The sequence below is a fragment of the Camelus bactrianus genome, chromosome 33 (assembly GCF_048773025.1).
Source record: "Camelus bactrianus isolate YW-2024 breed Bactrian camel chromosome 33, ASM4877302v1, whole genome shotgun sequence".
Lineage (NCBI taxonomy): Eukaryota > Metazoa > Chordata > Mammalia > Artiodactyla > Camelidae > Camelus > Camelus bactrianus.
Window position 1 is genome coordinate 16164328 of NC_133571.1, and position 22055 is coordinate 16186382.

Below are 22055 nucleotides of genomic sequence, written 5' to 3' on the forward strand. Positions count from 1 at the left end.
TGCCTCAGAGCCTTTGCACATGCTGTTCCTTTTCCCTGGAATACGTTCACCTCACATACTTGCATGGATCACTTAATTATCTCCTTCAAGTCAAGTAGTCATCTCCTCCAAACAACCTTCCCTGACCATCCGTCCTTCCTAAAATACTGATTTCTCCATCACTTTTGTTATCACTCTGATTTACTGTCTTTGTGTCACTCAACCATATTTCTCATTGGTTTACTCCTCTAGATTATAACCTCCATGAGTTTAAGAACCTTGCCTTGTTCCACTGCTGCAACCCTAACGATGATGCTCAGATATATTTGTTGAATGGAAGAATGAATCTATACCTACAAGTGTAAAGAACCAACGTGGTATATTTCTTTGGCAACAATTTCCTGAAAGATAACAGCTAGTGATGGGTCTTTATTAAAGTAAACCATCTGAGCTTCCAAATGAGATTGCACATGCCGCGGCTTCTCTTTCCAATGTAAAATGTGTCTTTTATTTTTCAGTTGAAAATGAGAGATGTCAGCTTGGTGAACATTTCCATCTCCAGCATTCTGCTAATGTGTGAATGCACCAAGGTGTCCTTTTATTATGTTCAGTCTAATTCAACAAACATTGATTGCTTCCCACCATGTGCCAGGCTCTGTGCTGGAGACAGAAATGCAGATTGCTTATGCATGATGCTGCCTGCAAGGTGCTCACAGCCATGTAGGGGTAAGGAACACAGACCATCACCAGTGCTTTTAAATTTTAAAAATTCTGATGAGTAGTCCCATGTGTCCATTCCTATCAAGAAGTGTAAGCCAAATGAGAATATTAATGTCCTCAGGCAGATTATGTCAGACTTCCTCTAAAGGAAAGTGCCAGAACTAGGTAGGTTCGTGTGATCCAAAGAGCACAGTAATGATAAATGCCTTAAGGGAGATGGAAACAAAGAGCAGTGAGAGCTGAGAAATCCCCCCATCTTTGGGGGGATTGAGCCAGCAGGTAAGGAAGTGGGGCAGTGAGGACAGGAGGGTTTCCAGACAGAGGGAAGAGGCACACGAGCACCGGGGTGTGAGCTGGGAAGCTGTCTTTTTCTGGAAATGGTTATGGCCAACCACGGCTAGAGTGTGGAGCAGGAACAGGGAAGTCATTGGAAATGGGGACCGAGAGCAAACCTAAATCACGTTTGGTAATATTTTTTCCCCCAAGGTAACAGGATTGATAAACAGGAGGCTTGTTGTTTTTGCAACAAATACCAACAATTATATTCTAAATCTGACAATTCTCATTTGTTATGTAATGCCCACACAAAGGGTTTTGGAATCCTCAGGGAGGATTCATTCATTTATAGCAACTTTTTGGTATATCTCCTTGTTTCTTTCAACCTTTGAAAACCAATCATCCATGAAGCATCTATAAAGACTCTCTATTTGCCACCTACCAGAGCAACCTGTTATTCTCCCTTGATGGATGACAGAGTTTACTGGAAGTGCCTTTTCATGACCATGATGGAATTTCCCCCATTCTTTCACTTTTCCCATAAAGCCCGCATCTGCTGACCTCCAGGGTTTGATAAAAGGTCTCTCTCATTAGCTCAAGCGACTCAGCTCTGAACGGGATTCCAGTAAGGATGGCTACACAATGAATAACAGTCTGTCTTTCTAAATAGCGTGGACCCAAGTGCTGAGAAAAGTCCTGCATTTTAGTAGTCAGACACACGCTATGTACCAAGAACGATTACAAAGCATGAGGGCGCCCAGTGCAGACCATTATGACAAGAATGCAGGGGTCTGGTCTCTTGAAAAAAATCAACGCAGCTGACATCTACCTGATGCACAGTCCATTTTAATACCGTTTTGTCGTGATGTGGGTCACAAAGCAAAGATCAGGGGAGGATTCACAGATTCAAGGCATTTCAGAGCCGGAGATACAATAGGTGATTTGGTTCAGTTTGTCCTGGTTTATAAACGAGGAATCTGAGGGGCAGAAGAGGTTATGGCTTAACAAAGGTCAATTAAGGGCAGAGTGTGAACTTGAACCCGGGACTGCAATTCTTTCCATGAGGAGGGGGAACCCTCTCTCACAGTGACCTTCTATGAGAGACTCTCCTCACTGGCTGGGCTCTGGATCTCACACCCTTTAAGAGTCTCTGTAACTCTTACCCTACACTTTCCGATGTGCCTTCAATGCCTTAATGGGTCTCAGTTTTAGGTAGGTGCTGTGGTACCAGCTTGGTTCCCAGGCTACAGGTGAGCTTTGTGTGCACAAGGGAGTTGGTCTGTCTGCATTCTGTATTTTTGCACTATGCCTGGCGCCTCGGAGGAGCTCAATGAATCTTAGTTTCCTTCCTTTCTGCTGCGGAATCTACTTGTTCGATTGAATTGATGTGGTTGGGGAAGAGGGTGGCTATCTGATGGAGGGAGGTCACAGTGACCGTGTCACTCACCACATGTGGGAGGGTTGGAGGAAAAAGAAACAGAAGGAGGGGGGATGGAAGACTAAATGAAAAGAAAGACAAAAGAGTAGGGGGAAAGTAGGGGGAAAAGATCACATTTAAAAGCACAAAAACTGGTTCTCATTTAAATGCAAACATGAGTCCAGTGTCACATGTGTTCAGCCTGTGCAAGTGATTATGCAAGTTAATTAAAATGAGGGAGGAAAGAAGAGGAGAGGGGATGGTGGGTCCACGTGGAAGTGTTCCCAAAGATCCCTTAGAATCCTCTCCCTCTCCATCCCATCAGAGTTTGGGGGAAGATTCAACTCCATGTGTGCTGCTGCTATAAGAAAGAGGAGGCATTAGCCCTGAGCAGTCACGGGAAGGCAGTTTTCACAGCAGAAACAGGTGGGGTCCTACCAGCCACACGGTGCAGGTGGGGTTAACTTCCATGATATTATCTCGGCAAGGGTCCAGGGGGCTCAGTTTGCTGCGGTTCATCTATTTTCCAGTGGACATCTCTCAAAAGTACTAATTCCACCATCAACCAAGCCAGAGCCTCAGGGCAGCCCAAACGTCTCACCTGCCCCCTGTAGGGCTCTGGCTGAGCCAGGAAGCAGAGGGGCAGTCGGGAGTGAAACGTTCCGTCCTCAGCTGGTGCCTCAAGTGCAGTGGGGCAGCAGGCAGTCTTGATACAAGCTGGTGAGACTGCAGTGGCAGCCTCTGCTGGGACCTTGCCCCTGCTTCCCAAGCAGGCTCGATGGAACACCCTGGACAGGCTGAGGCTGGGACTCTCAGACAACAGGGATGCTTGGGGAGCGAACCCTTCGGAGTGTCGGGCATCAAGCCAAGCCAGAGAGCCTGCTGCGTGCAGGAAAGATTGAACATCCTGAGTCTTAAAGAGGGAACCTGGAACAGTTCCAAGATTACACTTAATACATCTGCTGGGAGCTATGGGGAAGGGAGATGGGGGGGAATCTGCAAAAATAACCCTTGCAGGGCCAGGAGAGCATGTAGCATCAGCCAGGCACAGGTAACAAGAATAAAGAGCACTCCTTAGCGCAGGTAGCACTCGCGGTTTCCAAAGCTCATCCGTGCCCACCAGCTCTTTGTTCTTCCTTGTGGTTCTGGGAGGCAGGCAGAGAAAATCATTTTAGATAAATCACTAGATTATGCATGTGTGTGTTTCCTACAGCACTTAACCTAGCAGGTTGGCCAGTAAACGGCGAGTAAATAAATGGATGGACGAGTAGATAAACTTGCACTTTGCAGGCGAGAAACTTATCCAGAATAGTTATGTTCATTGGAAAGCTTTCAACACGGGGCGCTAAGTACCAGCGAGGCACCGTGCTAGAACCTGGGAAGATGTGGTCCTCTGGCCTGAGGAGCTCACTGTCTAGGGGCTGGGACGGCCAGAAGCAAGTTGCTAATATGCGATTATGCGATCTGATAAGGATCTATTTAGGCAATTCAAAAGGCTCTGGGAGACAGAGACTGACTCCGAGCAAGAGGATGCCCGATGTAGCAGGAAGTAGCCCTACTCCTGTCCAGGTGCTCAAACGCCATTTCTTTGTTTTACCTTTCCCCGATCAATCGGGAAAGCCTCTCTCCTGTTTCTCACACCCAAACATCCATCCTTGTTGCCTATTCATTCCAAAAGTTCCACCATGATCTGGACTTTATCTTTCAGCCGTAGGCTCTGTTAGTGGTTTAAATTAAATTAAAACATTCCAGGGGAAGGACATTTATGTGAACTAGGGATAAGAGAGTAAACTTTCCTGGGGGTGGAGGGGGTGTCCAGAGGTGGGGGGGGGGCTTGAGCTTTCTGAGCTGTCTGGGGGTTTGTGTGGGGTAAGAAGGTGATTAGGGAGAGGGAAATAAGAGACCCAGTGACCGGGGACAGCTGAAAGGAAGCATTGATTCACAATTTCCCTCTCCTCCCTTCTACCACGTTTCTACATCAATATAAATACACCATATACATACGCAGGCATGCAAATACATGGCTGTGTGTATATGTACACACATGCACACATGCACGTACCCACAGAGTCTTAAAACCTGTCACCAAAATGGGATGCAAAGTTTTTGCCAGCGCTTCTTACCCTGACCAATTCTGTAATGATGTTTGCCTGATATTTGTGAGCACGGGGCTTCATGGAGCTTGACAGCTGTGGGTTTCAGATTATATTAAACTTCTGCCTTGTTCACAGTCTGATTTCTTTAAGGCCTTATCTAATTGCCTTGGGCCATGGGGCCTACCACCCTGGCCATGTGCAAAGATATAAATTTCACCACGTAATTGAGGGCAAGTAATAAACTAATGTATAATAAATAGTGAAGAATTTTGATGATCTCTGTCCTGGTGGAAGAAGAATGGCTCATAAAAACAATTCTTACTTGATACATGCTTGTATTATTTACTCTTTTCTACAAGTGCTGTTGGGCATTTGGATCTAATCACCAGAAATCCAGGCATTTCCAAATGCCTGCATGTGTGCTGACATGTAGCCCAAACATCTGGGTTGTTGCCTGAGAAATGTGATTTTCAGCAGACCACTGAGTTCCAGGGGCTCACAGCCTGTGTGGAAGTCACCTCTTCCAGGAAGGCGTCCGTGATTCTTTTGTCTAATGCAGCTGGCCTGCATTCATGTCTCCTGGGTGCCGGGCCTGTGAATTTAGCTGTCCATCTCCCCCCACAAGGCTGGGAGCACTTTGAGGGAAATGGTGGTTATTAACTCCCAGGTATATGTTGAAGGAAGGAATGAACGATGTGCCTACCCTGCACTCCTCCACCGATGAGTCTAACGCAGTGCCTTGCCCAGAGAAGGAACACAATACATCGAATGCATGTCTATGCTTGTGAGTAGAGAAATTCAGATCAGCTGTGTTGCATTACATAGTTTTTTGTTTGTTTGTTTAAAATGTCTCAAAGCCTGAGAAGTCATTTCTACACTGCTTCCCCAGCCCCAGGGAGAAAACGGATAAAAATAATGAAGAAATAGAAGAACGGGGGGAGGAAGGGGGAGGAATCCCCCACGTTCACTGGGGGCATGAGGCATGGAGTTCAGGGTTTGCATTGCACTTCCCTCTGCTCTTTCCATCCTGCAAACGTGCCTCCCTCCGCCTTTCTCTTCACATTAGAAGTCAGCCGAGTATTTATATATTCCAGGATCTCTCTATGTAAATCCACATTCCATAAATCCCAAAGCTTTTCTTCTGTTTCAGAGCAAGAGGCTGAACAAGATACATATATATATTTTGTAACAAGCAAATGGCTTTTTTTTTTTTATCGATCCCCCTCTTCTAAAGGCAGGTTCTCCTTCTGCAGACTTCAGGAGCCTGTTTCTCTCTCTCTCCATCTCTCTCTTCCACAGGTTTATCTGATCTCGGCTCTGTTCATAAACCACTGGTTTCTACAGAGTCGTGTATTTCCCGCCCTCCGCGGCCAGCATCTTCCGACGCTAATCAGATTTCGCTGTCTTTATTCACACTGAGTCCCTTCCACATCCATTCTTGCCCTCTTGACTCGTATCTTCCCACCCTCACCTTCATGGTGCCTGGGCCTATTAAATGGTGTCCAGTACAATTTCTGGCACCCAATAAATCTAAATTTTCAACCTTGGGAAGCCAGGCTCACCCACTGGCACCTAGATAAATGAGTCCTCCCCGAGAAACCTACAGCGGTCATTACTCAAGACTCCTGAAACCCCAACACAGGCTTTCAGGCCGGAGAAAGTCAAGTCCTCCTTTCCTGCCTCACCCTCTGAAAGAGAAAATGCCCCCACAGCCCAGGGCCCCGTGGCCTGTGCCTCCCGCCGCTGCGCACGGATGCTCAGGACTGTCCCAGCCTCCCACCCGCGGCACCCAGCCGGCTCCCACGTCATCCCGGCACCACAGCGGCTTTGCAATGAGACTTAATATCCGGCACATGCGCCTGCACTGCTCGGCTCGCCGGGGCTCCGGGCGTGGAGCTGAACAAAGAGCCTCCGTGCGACGTTTCATTGTTTGCAGCGAGCGCAACCAACGGGGGCTCCCCTCCCCGGGCCGCCCCGCGCTGAAGCTCTTGCCTTTTGGGGGGTGGGTACTGTTTTAACACCCGAAATCTACACTCCATCTGATTGACAAGGGCCTTGACAGTGTCTCTTGCAGGAGCTCGGGGGCTATCGGGGATATTTGAAACCAGGTTAGCTTCCTGGAAAACTGGTGGGAAGGGGGAGCCAAGTGCCTGGGCCGAGGGGGTAGCAACAGGCGCTCCGGTCTGTGTTTCATTCCAGGAGGCGAGACCTAGAGACGGTGACCTGCTCCTGGGAAGCTGGGGACTGTTTGTATTTACTTATTTGTTATTTTGACTTAGGAAATTACCCCCTTTCGCTCCGCCAGCCTTCTGCCTCTAAGCAATAAAAATTAATTACAATGAATTGGAACCTTTATAAACCACCTTAACAGTATCGTGACTCGAAGACAGCCCCTCCTCTAGCCTCTCGCTGGTCTACAGCTTAAACTCCGAGGAGGAAATAGCAACGCTACGAGGCAAACATCTCTAAAGTATTAGCTTTTTGGCTTCTGTGGCATAACTCTGGGGACGAATAGGATACTGTGATGGTTAGTGTTATGGGTCAGCTTGGCTGGGCTAGACTAGCCAGTTATTTAATCAAGCAATGATCCAGGTGTTGACAGTGATGAGAATTTTGTAAATGTGGTTACCGGTTACAGTTGATTGACTAAGTAGATTACCCTGAAGAATGTGGGTGGGCCTCATCCAATCAGTTGAAGGTCTTAAGAAAAAAACCCTGAGGTTTCCCAGAGAAGGAAAAAAAAGAAAAAAATTCTGCCTCAAAACTGCCGAATCAACAGCTGCCTGAGTTTCCAGACTGCTGGCCTGCCCTAAAATTCCTTGAAATAAATCATATATATATATATATATATATATATATATATATATATATATATATATATATATATCTGTATCCGATCTATATATCTATATCTAGGTATTGTTGATTCTGCTTCTTTGGAGAACCCTCACACAGTATTTAGAAACCATATGCTGAATTCGAATTGTTCACGCTGTTACTTCTGGGAGGGTGATGGCTCTTCTTTATCTCCTCAGCATGAAGTCCTGTGCTGTGCACATGATAGGGGCTTAATTAATGTTCATTAAAGTGCCTGAAAACCTAAAGAAGTCCCTTAAAGCTTTTATCAACTTCTGCTGCTGCACTTTCAAGTGGAAACATTTGCTCCCTCTCATCTGCACAGGACGAATCAGCCCACACAGGTCCAGCTCCTCTCAGGACCTTCCTATAACACTGTCTGCCTCTAAAATCTGTCAATGAAATCACATCTTCCCCAGAGGCTTCACTGCAGATGGTCCAGACACATGACTTGCTCTTGCTTCCTCAGTGCTTGCACAAGGGAGTCTCTAGAGAGTTTATGCTGGTTGTGCTGTTCTTTGTCTGGCATCTTAAGATGATATTGTCCCTTTCTTGTTAGGTGGTGGCCCCTCTGGGGGAATTCTAGGCTCAGATGTCATGGAACATTTATGGTCTCTGGAATCAGCCAGACCTAGTTTAAGACCTGGGTTTCATATGAGCTTTGAGAACCTGATGAAGTTATATAACTTTTACGAGCCTTATCCTTATTAGTAAGATGGGGGTCAAATGGCTTGTAGGAACCTGTGAGGGACACATAAAGCAAATAGTTATCAATTATTTTTTTTTTAATATTAGCTGTGAAACACTCAGGTTTCCGCTCGTGAAATTCTTTGTGGGACTGCAAAATACAAAGCAGAGAAGCTAGAAATGACTCTGGTCAGCTCTAAGGAACCCCTCCTAGCTGTGTGCTGGAACTCCTGTCCTCTACCCAGTTCACGGACATTCCCTCAGTCTCCCGTATCAACATGTGACTCTGCTCTATGGGATCATACCTGCCAGGCTGAAAACATGATGGGGTAGTCCCCATCTTCAAGCCAAACCACCAACCAAGACCGTCTTCCTTCACCCTCCACCCGCTGCAGCTACTACCCCACTCCTACTGTCTTCTCTACAGCAAAACTCACGGACAGAGTTGTCTATACATTCTGTCTCCATCATCTGTCCTCCGATTCTTTCTTGAACCCCCTCCAGTTGGATCTTTGTCTCCACTCCCTCATCAAGGCTTTAGTCGAAGTCGCGAAGGACCGTCTCATTGCTGGGAGTTATAGGCGATTCTCAGGCACCATCTTGCTCGGTCCATCAGCCTCACCAGCTACAGTTGATCACCTGAAGCTCTCTTTTCCCTAGTCCCTGGGGTACCACTCTCTCCGGGTTCTCCCTCCTCATGGGCAGTTCTTCCTCAATCATTTTTTTGGGGGTATAGTTCCTTCTCATGACCTCAAAATCTTTAAGTGCCACAGAGCTCAGTTCTCCATTCACACACACTTAGGGGAAGGACAGAGGGGGTCATCTAATCCCATGGTTTTAAATATCATTTGTATACTGGTAATTCCCCAATTTCTATATCCATTTGGGACCTCTGTCCTGAAAGCCAGACTCATAGCCAATGACCTCCAGAACAAGTCGGCTTGGATGGCTAACAGATGTCTAAAATTCATCACATCCCAAGCCAAACTTCTGATTTTTCCCCTGAAATCTGCTGTTATGAAGTTTTTCCTATTTCAATAAATGACCATTACATTCTACAATTTACTTATCTCTAAAACTTTGGGACTCTCTCTGGCGCATTATTTGTTATCACACTCTACATCCAATCCAACAGCAAATGCTAACAACTCTACTTTAAAAAAAACAACCAGAATCTAACCACTTCTCACCATTCTATAGACGCACTAAGTCTCACCCAGTTCACCATCCTCTCTCATGTGGGTTAATTTAACAGCCTCGTAACTGTCTCCTTACTTCCTCCTCTACTCAACTATAGTTTATTCTTGACACAATATCCAGAGTGAAACTCCTAAAACATGAGTCATATCATGTCTCTCTGCTCAATATCTTCCCATAGCTTCCCATCTCACTCAAAATAAAAAAGCCTTAAGGGCCCAAGATGCTACACAATCTGTCTTAGTTTCTACCCATTTTCTTATTCATTGACCTGGGTGTGATCATCCGGTTTCTGTCATAATCTCCTTGTTATTCTTCAAACCTGGTGAAATATGCACCCACCTCAGGACCTTTGTACATGCTCTTCTGTCCACCAAAAACATTTTTCTCCTGTGCGTCCACATGAATCCCCACCTCACCCATCTACCACCCAGACAGTTCTTTAAATAAGTCAAGGGCTCTGACAGCACCTCTGAGTTTCTTCACACCCCAGAGTGTAGTTTGTCTGGATTTAGGGATCTGGACACTTAAAATGAGTGAGTTGTTTTCTGACTAATTGCTTCTCCGCCTTGGGCTTCCGTTCCGCTGTAGCTGTGTGGGTTCCACCCACTTGGGCTGAAGACCAGTCTCTCAGATGGCAGAGCCAGAAATTTGGGACTTTGATCCCAAATAGACAGTGGATTTAAGTCTTGGACCTATCAGTTTCCTCATGTGTGAATAACACTAGGCCCATAACCTCATGTGGCTAATGTGAGAGTTAATTCAATCCGTTAAGTGTTCACCACAGTGCCTGGCATTTAGCAGAGCCAGTAAGCTTCAAGGGCCCCTTGACCTTCTCTGTCTTATGTCAAACTCATACCTTCGCTTTCCAGCAATGAAACTACTCTTTCCAGTTTCTTCTTGCACCATGTGACGTTTTGGCAAAGTCCTTCTTATCTATGCCCTGCACATGCTAGGCTTGCTGAGAAAAGTAAACAGCTTTTCCAAAGAACCTGTACATACAAGGTCTCAAATTGCAACAGGGGAGATTTGGGCATAGAGCTAAAGTAAGTTCAGATGGTGAAAGTAACTTAAAAGCTTCAAGGTAGCAGTATATTACAGACTTTGGATCACGTGTTATGGTGCTTAAAGATTGGGTGAATTGGGTGCGTGGATGATACACATGTGCTTTCATGAGAAGGAGGAGGCTAATAAAGAGATCTTTTAGAAACAGTTTATCACCCATGGTGTACTAGCCTGTGCACAGGATGGATGCAAAAGTATTTCCTAAAAAGCACACTGAAAACCTAACGTAGATGGAGGGGCAGGAGACAGTACATTGAAATGGAGCAACTGAGGAGAGTTTAACGGAGGAATTATTTATGAAGGTGTGGGAAGGATGGAGGAAAGCCAACCAGAGATGTTGAAGCAACCAGGGACCCAGCCCCAGCTGGGAACTGTGACCAGCCAGGCCCGAAGAGTCAAGGGGCGGGGCCGTTCTATTCCTGGAGAGAGTAGCTAGCTTTAGGAGAGGCTGCCTGAGGTGATGCTCTTGGAAAGCAACCCAAGGGGAGAGAGCTGGGGAATGAACACCCCTACCTCGCTCACGCTGCCCTCCCATCTACAGCTTGTGCCTCACTTGACAGCTCCCAAGCAGACCCCAGTGGCCAGGGGTCCCCTGATGCAGCCCACAAGGGCCAGCCTCCAGCGGCCCAGAGAAGGCGGCCGAGGGACGGAAGGAGAATCTGGAGGAGCCAGTAGGGAAGATCCAGCGGGATTTGCTTAGTAATAAACAGCTTTTGAAGAAGTGAGGGCTTTCCCAAATGCTTTTCTGTTGTGTCTGAAATATCTCATGATAGGTATGTATGAATTATTTTAACACTGAAGGATTGAAATGACTTTATACTGTTCTTTAAAAATGAATATGGGATTGTATGAGTCCATTTCTCTGAACTTAGGAACTGGCTACCCCAGGGTACAGTAATAGAAGTTAGAGTAGTTGTTACCTCTGGGGAGGGGATGGGTGTTGACTGGAGAAGGGAGCAAGGGAAACTTTCTAGGAAATGTGTACCTTGAATTATATCTCATGTGGGCATATATATAGGTAAAAATTCATTAAGCTGTACACTTAATTTTAATTTTTTTAATTGAAGTATAGTTGATTTATAATATTATATTAGTTTTAGATGTACAACATAGTGATTCAGTATTTTTAGAGATTTACTCCATTTAAAGTTTTTACAACATAGTGGCTACATTTCCATGTGCTGCACAACACATCCTGTTGCTTTTTCATTTTATACCTAGTAGATTGTATCCCTTAATCCTCTTCCCCCACTCCCCCTTCCCTCTCTCCACTGGTAACTGCTTGTTTTTTAATATCTGTGAGTCTGTTTCTGTTTTGTTTTATTCATTTGTCTTATCTTTTAGATTTCACATGTAAGTGATAACACGAGTATTTGCCTTTCTCTGACTGATTTCACCAGGCAACATACCTCCTTTCACACTGTTGCAAATGGCAGAACTTCCTTCATTTTTATGGCTGAGTAACCTTCCACTGTATACATACACTACATCTTCTTCATCCAGTCCTCTGTTGAGGACACGTAAGTTGCTTTCATTATCTTGGCTCTTGCAAATGATGCTGCTGTGAACATTGGGAAGCACACACCTTTTGGAATTAGTGTTTTGACTTCTTCAGATATACGTACCCAGGAGTGGAATGGCAGGGTCCGATGGTAGTTCTATTTTCAGTTGTTTGAGGAACCTCCATACCGTTTTCCGTAGTGGCAAGATTTATGCATTTTATTGTCTGTCAATTATACCTCCCAAGATAAAAGAAAAAAATATGTGGTTATGTACTTGGAAGTGCAATGTTTACGTGCGATATTTTTACATGTTTGTACAATCTATACGAGCTTTTGTAAGCACTGTCTCATCGGCTTTCTCTACACTTGTAATCTGCACTCCGTTTTTCAAGGGGCAAAGATAAGGGAGGGGTGTCTACTAGTCGCAGAGAAAGCTACAGACAATTACCCTCAGTTGAAAATAAACATAATAAAACTATCGAAGTCTAATTTTTGCAACTTGAGAGGGTTTTTTTCTGCAGCTATTCACTTCTCATCACTCTCACCTAATAAATGAATAGAATAGCTAATGTGATTAGACTAATTCACTATTCATCAAGAATATTAAATGAATAGAATATTTTGCATTTCACCAGTCACACATCTTGAGTATTTACCTGATATTACAATCAGACATGTGTTAGATTTTCTCTCTGCTTCTGGGCCCTAGCTCATGGATAATTACAGTGTTTAATTAGCCCCACACTGCACTTGGCTCTCGGGTGTGGATGGAAATTACAGGATGTAGCAGGAACAAATCAAAGGCTGTAAAGGAAAGTAGCCCTTTGCTACCTCCCCTGGAAGCACAGTAGGGACCACGGGCAGCGCAGAGTGAACTGTGTTATTCCACTTCAATAGAAAAGATGTTGCTTTCAAAAAGATTTTAAAAGTACATAAAAAAAAAAAATACAGCGAGTGAGCATGAAATGGAAAGGAGGGAGTTTCATGCACTCTTTGTAAGGAGGATTTCTTCCCTTTGCTCATTCTTGACTGCCCCCTTGCTTTCGACAATATCAGAGGCTCCTCAGTTGGTTGAGCGCTCCCTCCTAGCCAGCTGGACAGGTGACTGTGGTCTCAGGCCATGGAGCTGAAGTTCAGATGATTATTGCTCAGTCCCTGAGGCCTGGAAGCACAATAGAACAGTCTGCTAGCTGAACGCCTAATTTCCCAATGAAATGCAATAATCCGAATCAACCCAGTCTCATCCCGCAAACATATAATGAGCATCTTCTCTGCTAAGACATGATGCCAACTGCTTTGGCGGAGAGATAATACAATACCAAGCTCTCTAAGCTTGGGAAGTGTGGCAAGAGAAAGAGGCGAGGAAGTGGTGATTGCCCTTTAAGACGGGGCGCTGCGGGAGGCCTGAGGCAGGAGTGGCCACGCAGGACCTGGGGGAGATCAGGAACTACCTGATGATGAAGATGGTGCTTCAGATGGATCTTGAAGGATGGATAGAGTTTTGAGAAGTTGAGGGGAGGGCAGGCCTGGCAGAGAGTCGTAAAAATGAAGACAGAGAGGTTGGTATAATCAAGTTTGGCTTGTGGAATAAAGGGTAGGGAGGCAGAACAGCCCTGGTTTCCATCAAGCTTACTACACGTGACCAGACTTACTCTCTAGCCGCTGAGAGGAAAGAAAACAGAGCTCATTTGAATACCTTTCTTCCATCAGGACCTTCCCTTGTCTTCACCCTGGTGTCGTACAGGTTGAATTTGTTCCTTCTCTAAAAAGAGTTACAAGGTTACCCTAAGCCTTCTTTCTTCCACCATAATATTTTCTATGACAAAATACCACATAGAGAAAATTCATCTTCTCTGACGGGTAAGTGACTGGACATTTTTCACTCATTCAGCAAATATTCTTACTGTGTTCTGATATTACTGATCAAGGCTCTGGGACACAGCGGTGAACTGCCCCAGTCCCTTCTGTCACGGAGCCTACATTTTAATACAGTGATGGGAAGTAAACACATATGAAGGGAAAGACGAGCTGCCTCATAGATCAGGAGGTGACAGGGCCATGAAGAGAGTTAAACAGGGTACAGGAGATAGAGTCCAAGGGTAGTGTTCTTGTATATAAGGTTGTTATGGGAAAAGTCTCTCTGTGATTATTGGAGCAGAAAAGAAAAGAATGAGGAAGTGAGCCTGATGGGTACCTGGAAGAAGAGTGGCAGGAAGAGCATGTGCAAAGGCCCTGTGGAAAGAACACACTTGGCTCGTATGGGGGCATTAAGGGTATGGTGGTGGAGTGGGGTGAGGATGAACAGGAGAGGAAGGGGGGCTGGGGGACAGCTCATAAAGTGGAGACTTTGGCATTTTCTCTGGATGAGATGGGAAGTCATTGGCACACTTTCAGCAGAGGGATGGCAGGATGAATCTGATGTTTTAAAGGGATCACTCCAGCTGCTGTGTGATAAACAGATTGGAATGCGGAAGGGAGGTGGGTAAAGATAAAAATAAATACGGTAGTTAGGTGTCTATGGCAGAAATCCAGGTGAGGTGGTTGTCAGCAGTAGAGGTCAGTGATGGCCAGCTTCTGTACATATTTTAAAGGAGGAGCCAAGGGACTTTGGCTCTAGGGTACGTAAGAGAAAGAGGAGTTAAAGATGGAGGAGGTGCCCATTTTTGAAGTCGAGGAGGACTTGAAGAGAAAGAGTTTGAGGAAAGTCAGAATCAAGATTCTTTTTAGAAATGCAAAGTTTGAGGTTCTTACTGGACAGCAAGGGAAGGTGTTAAGGAAGCAACTGGGTGTGTGAGTCAGGAATTCAGGTATTTGGGCTGAGCTTCAGGGTTAAATTAGAGCGCGAGCCATCATATATTGATGGTACTGCAAACTTGGGGCAAGAGATCTGTAGGGAATGCTTTAGATAAATAGATGTGGTTAGACGCCTTTTGTTGTTGTTATTAGAATATTTCTTACTCAGAAAAAAAATTCCAAACTAAAAAATTTTCCAGCCATACACAGGAGAGGTATGGGTGGGGGGAGCTGTCTGTCCATCCAGCCCCGGTCCCCTGCCTATGTGGTTTTGGCAGCAGTAAGGGGTGTGGGGTAATGGCCCCCCAAATAAAAATGGTGTATGTGTGTATGTGTGGGAAAGAGAGGGGTACAGAACAGGGAGGGGATGCAGAGATAGACGAGGCCTCTGGGAATGCCCACCACAGTGGGAGGCCATTTCATAACGTTTCTTGTTGATCAAACCACTGTGGACAACTTCTTTGCCCATCAGCAGGTCTAGTGTCTTGGCAGTCTTGGTGACGGTGATGTTGGAGGTAAGGGCTCCTCCGGTGCTCTAGGTACGAGGATCCCCAGTGAATTCCGCATCCTGCAGCAGGGCCAACACTTAGAGTTTGGGGGGATGCGGAAGAACCAACACAGCAGCTTCCAGACGGGCAGCTGGAGAGTTAGATTCAAGAAACTGGCGTCTCAGGACAAATGAAGAATGGTTCAAGTAGGAGGGCAGAAAAAGAAACGATTTTTTTGTGTGTATGCAGCATGCCACACAAAGGGAGCATGCTGCCGCCAAGTGTGATAGGTAGACTTCTCAGATGGTCCCCCAGGTTCCCCAGGCCCCTGGTATGCACACCCTACATCAGCTCTGGGATGGGGTCAACGATGGATTTTATTGCCGTGACTGGGTTGTGCTACATGGCACAGTGGATGGCCTGACCTCATCACATTGGCCCTTTAAAAGCAAAGTTTTCTCCAGTTGGTTGTAGAAGAGGAAGTCAGGAAGACAGTCTCCAGCTGCTCCCGAAGAAAGCAAACACCACGTTGTGAATGGCCTGTGGGAGCACGTGACAGGGATCTGCCAGCAGACGTGGGAACTGAGAGCCATCCTCAGCTGACAGGTAGCAAGAACATGGGCATCTCTGTCCAACGACCTCAAGGACACGAATTCTTCCAACAACCAGTGATCTTGGAAGAGGATCCAGATAAGAAGTACAGCCCTAGGAGGCTTATTGACTTCAGCCCAGTGAGACCCTGCATGGAGAATTAAGCCACGCTTTCCCCAGACTTCGGACTTACGGAAACTTTGAGATGATAAATTTGTGTTGCTTTTAGGTGCCAATTCTTGGTCATTTTTAATGCAGTGATAGAAAAGAATATCCCAAGCAAGGCTGAGGATCTAAAAGCCGTGATAAAAAGAGAGAGAATGAAACAGGGGAAATGAGGCAGGGTGTGAGGTGGAGGGGGGTGGGGGGAGGGAGAGAGAGAGGAGAGAGATGATAAAGAAATGCGCCTACATGAATAGCTTCAGGGAACTATTAATCATAAAGTAAATAACTCTCCTCTTGGCAGAGAAAGAATTTAAGCAGGGAAGCAATGATTTATGGCTGAATCCACGAGAGTTTGAGAGTAAATGCTTGGCCAGACCTGAAATCAGGCTGCTCTGGCAGGGAGCTCATCTGCGGACTTCTGCTCCCCTCTGTTCAGTGTAGGATTCAGAATTTTCCCCCAGGCAGTCACAGGCAGGGGTTTCTGGGGGCGCAATTCTCACTTTCGCTCTCATCTTGCATCATCTCCCCAAATTCTTGCTTTTTTTTTCCAATACGGTCCAAACTGGGACAGGTTATTGACGTGGAGATCCAGAAATTAGGTCCCGAAGGGAAGGGAAGGCCTGAAGCCGTGGCACAGCTTCAACTTTTCTGGGCTGTTTCGCAGCCAGTCGAGGAGGCCATAGGAGCCCAAAGCCCCGGCCTTTCGTGGGCTGCATCTCCTCTAGTTCTGCGACCTTAAGACATTGTTGATCCCCTTGGAAGCTCACCTGTGATCTGGAGAAAATTCCAGTTCTGACTTTTTCCCTAATATCGAGAGTGGTGATGACAACGTAAGAACTGTGGAGCGTCGTATGAAGTATGACCACTGGGTCAGCTGGGCACGTGAGCTCAGTCGCTTAGCCTTCGTTTTAATCCTAAGGGTTCTGCGTTAACAGTCTGTTAACATCCTAGTCACATAGGACCTGCCCTTAAATATCACAGTGTCAGGATGTTTCTCCAAGAAATTAGAGACACAGAGAACTGGGGAATGAGACTGGTTGCCACGTAGATAATATCATCAAGGTAAAATTCCATTGCAATGAATATGATTACAGTGTTATGTTTCAATGCTATCTTGAAATGAGTACTTTCTCTAATTATCTCTAACAAAACAAAACAAAAAGAGAGCCTGCATAAGATAGTGAATGGCCTTTCCTTTACAGTGAAAGAATTTCGACGGTGAGCTATCCGCAGGAGACAGGGAAAACCCGAACACGGCTGTTGGCACCTCTTCTGTCCTGCTGTGAAGTCAACATTAACCTTCAGAGTTTCTGCTTTTCCCTCTTCTAATATCATAGTGGCCAAAACAGTATTTCACTGAACTTCTAAACCTCCACCAAAATCAAAGGGTCATGCGGAGGAGAGAAGTGGAGAGGGTCAAAACACCCTCCTCTTAGGGATAGAAAGCGCGCCTTTTAACCTTTCAGTTCACCGAGGAGAGACTGGACCCGCTGTTTTATCTCCAGCTTCCACACATGGGAAAAGCAGAGACCCGTCCCAGCAGAACCCCATCGTGCATGTTCATGACAAATACGTACAAGAAAAGACAAGACAACCTCAGAGCTTTTTCATAGAAAGACTCTACTTTTGGAGCACAGGACTGTTTAAAGGGTTCATAAAATTATTCGATTTTCCAGGCAAAACAAGAGAACGAGTAGGAAGGAATTTGACTTCTACGACTGCTTAATCGTCAAGGTCATTTCTGGAACATATTCACTGACCACCTATGACACTGGGGTGGCAGCAGCACCCAGGACATAGAAGGCGCCTACTCACATTGGGTATGTGACCCAGTGCGGGGACAGGATGAGGGGACTGGCAAATATATCCCATGTCAGGTGGTCGTAAGTGCTGTGGGAAAAAATGGAGCCAGGTCAGGATGTGGAGGTGACAGCTGGAGGGGTAGTTGCTATTTACATAGGGTGGCCAGAGAAGGTCACACTGATAAGGTGACATTTGAGCTGAGAACTGAAGAGAGTGTTGAGGAAGTGGGCCATGTAACAATTTGGGGGAAATCATCCCAGACGGGGGACCAGCCAGTGCAAATGTCCTGAGCCAAGAGCACATTTGGCCTTGAGTCATTCATTCATTCGTTCATTCATGCATACTCTCTCATTCTTTTTCTTACAACGGAATGCCAACTGTGTGCTTCTAGAGAATCTCTTTTTGTTAAACTTGTACTTCATTTTGGTTATGAAATGCACATTTATTGATGAACTAATACACACTTGATAAAGGAGGAAAACAGATGATTCGGGCGAGATTCTTACCCTTAAAGTGAATACAAACCGATCTAAGAGACAGACATAGACAAATAAATTATTATTATTAATATTGGGGAGAGAGAGATCCTGGCCCAGGATTTTAAACACCTCCCCTGGGCAAGTGGCTTTCTTCTTTGAGCCACAGGGCCTGAGGCAAGCGATACCTACTATGTAAACTCTTGTGAGGAGTGGATGAGATGACATATGTAAAATATACAGCAAATAGCAGGCATTCAATTAACATAACTTCTCCTCCATCTCTCCTGTAACAATAGCACCGTATGGCTGACTAGTTGAACCCATACTGTGAACAGTATGTCCTCATAACCCTAATCCTTGGCACACGGTTTTGTTACAGATTATGGGTCCCTCTCTCTTATCCTAAACCAAGCTTTTCTTGAAGATAAGCAACAGGTGTTAATGATCATTGTTTCTACTGGGTCCGGCCCGATGTCTCGCACACAGTAGGTATTCAGTAAATGTTTACCAGTTGACTAAAGGTAACGAGTACTGAACAGGAGTGGTCAGCATCGTAGCTGTCAGGAGAATTACACAGAAGTGCAGGAAGGGGAAGTGCATCATTCTTGACTGACAGCAGTGGTCAGAAGTCAGGTTTTCCATACAATCTGTATAGGGCCTGGGCCATTTAAAAAGTATTTAACATCCTTCTGAACATGGTATATTTCAGAGGCCAGTGTGTTTAAATAATTAGGAAAATGATAAACCCTCGATTCTTAATGGCAACGGAAGCGTAACTCGGTCTCATAGAAGATGCAGAAGACCACATTGTCCGCTAGTTTCAACTTCTCTTGAGTGGACCTGATTAATTTCATTTTCCCTTCCTGGTCTTACTCACTCTCAGGCAGAGATGCCAAGCAGCTTTGAATTACACTGGCACACAGCAGACACTCAGGAAGTATTTGTTGAGTGAATAAATGAATGATGAATGAACTCTTACTCACAACCACTCCCTAAGAGGCTGACCTTTACTTTCATCGAGATGCTAACACCCTCTGCCTTCTCATTGACCATTTTGTTGCATCCAGGTCTTCATCCCCGCATCTTCTATGAATTCCTTGAGGTCCTCACTCCTTGACCTGCTGTGGTACCCACCACAGCTGCGTCCATCTCACCTCTGCTCTTTGAGGGCACAGCATCGTGTGTGAGGGTCTCAAGGTGCTGCTGGCTGTCAGCGTCAGCAGACTATCTCATCTGCTGCTAACCCAGGAGCTGGGAAGCCGGCAGTGTCCATCCTAGCGCAAGTCAGAGCAGATCTGTCACGTGCTTCCATCCCCTCATCAACTTGCTCATTTATCATGCCTGTCCATCCCTCACCCTCCCTGGACTGCCCTTGCACTGTGACCTCCAGTCTCTTGCTGATTGCTTCCAGAACTTGCCATATCCTTGGCTCTGCTTTTGCCTACTCTTCCAGGAATCTCTTGCTGCACATCAAACTGCTCCCCAAATCAGAGGCTTTAAACAACTCCATTGTATCTTATCACACAATTTTGTCAGACATTTGGGCAGTGCTTGGCTGGTTGGCATCAACTGGGCCACTCGGTGGCATTTAGATGGGGGCTGGTCAGAGCCCAAGCCAGCTTCACTCACATGCTTAGTGCCTCAGTGAGGGTGGCTGGGAAGCTGGGCCCAGCTGGGTTCCTCTCCATCCCTAAGGAGCTCGGAGCCTCTCCACGTGATCTTACCAGCTGACTTCTTATTTGGCACCTTGGACTCCCAGAGACCAAGTTCTCTTAAAGGCTACACCCGAAAATAACACAGTATCTCTTCTGACACACTCCAGAGAGCAAAACCATCACAGGCCAGCCCTGGCACAAGGGGAGGGGCCATAGACTCTACCTCTTGGTGAGAGGCATGTAAAAGAATTTACTGCGTTTTTAATTCATTACACCTAGCCATATTAAGACCGGGAATTTCTTTTATGGACTCATTGGAGACTAACCTTAGTCCGGATACCCTCTGCTGAGCTTCGCTGCTCCCATACTGACGTAGTGAAAGGACCACACTCTACACCCGGGTTATGACACTTGACATTATTTATTTTTTTGCTATAAAGTCTTTAAAAATTATTAAAATATAACTATTTATTTTTCAGGGCAGTTTTAAGATCACAGCAGAATTGAGAGGAAGATTACAGAGACATTCCATATACCTCCTGCCCCTACACAGGGACAGCCTCCCCCACTGGAGCGGGGCATTTATTACAAGTGATGAACCTACAATGACGCATTGTTATCACCCAAAGCCCATAGTTTCCATTAGGGTCCACTCTTGGTGTTGTACATTTTATGGGTTTGGACAGATGTATTATGACATTCCTCCCCTTGCTGGTTATGTGAGCCGGGATATTTTTGTTTGGCCTGAGTTAGTTGATGAAGATACACTGTCATTTGCAGCCAAGAGTCCGGATGAACAGACCCCTCTGGGTTTGCTCTCTGTTCTACATCTTTGTGTCCCTTGCAGGACCTTTTCCTTTAATTATCCCACCTCCCAGTGTCTTTATTCTGTTCTTCTCTGCTGACTGCTTTCCCTTACATAGAACAGACTTAGATCTCAGCAATGGTGGAGAGAAGGCTGTCCGTTGAGTCCTCAGTCTCTTTAGCTACATTTCTACTCTCATCTTTTGCTACATGGCTAAATTTCTCTTAATACTGGGCTGTATACCCCCTTACATCCTTGCTTTATTCTCTTACCCCCCTCCAATCTGTCTTCGTCCTCACCCTTCTACTAAAACAGCAATCTTGAAACCGGTTATCTAGTAATGGTCCAAAGAAAATAACCTTCCCTCAGTTTCACTCGGCTGGACCTGGTTCTGGCATGTGACATGATTCATCACTGACAGCCTCCTCTACCCTCTGGCAAGTCGTGGTCTTGAACATCCCTTCTGGAGGCCCTGCATTCCACTGGCTTCCTGAGGAGCGAGGTTCTGGTGGAGTCATAGGCGAGAAGATTCAGAGTCCAAGAGAGGAGAATGCTTCTACTTCAGGAGAAGCAGCTCTAGAGATGACTTGGAGAGCAGTGGGTGAAAAGTGAGGGCACTTGCCTGGGTGACTTTATTCTTAGTAAACTGAGAGTCAAGACCATTGGCTGAAAGTGTGGAAGTCTGGGTAGAAATGCCAGTACGGATGAAAGCGGATAACTGTTGGAAATACCATAACGAGCAAATGAAAAGATCCTAAAGAAATGGATGCTGAGGTTATAAACCAGTAGCAGTGGCCCAGCTTGGAATCAATCAGCACTATTTTATAGCTTGTGCCAGAAGTCCAAATTTAGAGGCTACCAGTTAAGTAGCAAATGCAATCTTAGAGGCATCATGGAAATGGCTGACCGGGGTCCAGACTGAGTGAAGGTGAGGCCAGAAGAGGCTTCTAGACCGTGGCAAATATTAGGTTAACAAAGTTGAGAGAATAGGAAAAATGATGACAAGTCGGTGAAGCACAGATCTTAAGAGTCAAAAAGCTCCAGTTAATGACGTGGTCCATGGTGGGGCCATCCTCTGCACTAGTGGTTCTCAAACTTCTGCGCATCAGAATCATCTGGAGGGCTTGGTAGAGCACAGATTGCTGGCCCCGCCCCTAAAGAGTCTGATTCCGCAGGTCTAGGGTGGGGCTGAGAGGTGCATCTCTAACACGTTTCAGGTGATGCTGATGTGAGTGAGCCAAGAACCATACTTGGAGAGCCACTGCTTTGCTGGGCCAAACAGAAGGCAGGTGAAAGTCACTGATGTTGAGGAGCTGGAGATCTCGCGAGGCTTAGGTCATCCGTCATCCATAAAAGCCTAGCGTGCTCGTGGCGCCTCGGGTGTTCCAGGCGTTGAGGGTCGGAAGTGTATAACAAGGAGGGAGAGACGAGAGTTGCAAAGCAGAAGGACTCTTGTGTGATGGCGGAAGGACCATGCTCTG

At 45.9% G+C, this 22055-nt stretch overlaps 2 long non-coding RNA genes across 5 annotated transcripts in view; one reads left to right on the forward strand and one right to left on the reverse strand.

Moving 5' to 3' along the window:
• The window catches only part of LOC123611929 (uncharacterized), a 184014-nt gene that overhangs the window by 76039 nt on the left and 85920 nt on the right, over window positions 1-22055 (forward strand). The window lies entirely within an intron of this gene.
• Window positions 20172-22055, reverse strand: part of LOC123611928 (uncharacterized) — a 175612-nt gene continuing 173728 nt past the window's right edge. For all 3 annotated transcript variants that reach the window (XR_012503821.1, XR_012503820.1, XR_012503819.1), the window contains exon 6: window positions 20172-22052. This is a non-coding gene — a long non-coding RNA (uncharacterized LOC123611928). The remainder of the gene's footprint in view (window positions 22053-22055) is intronic.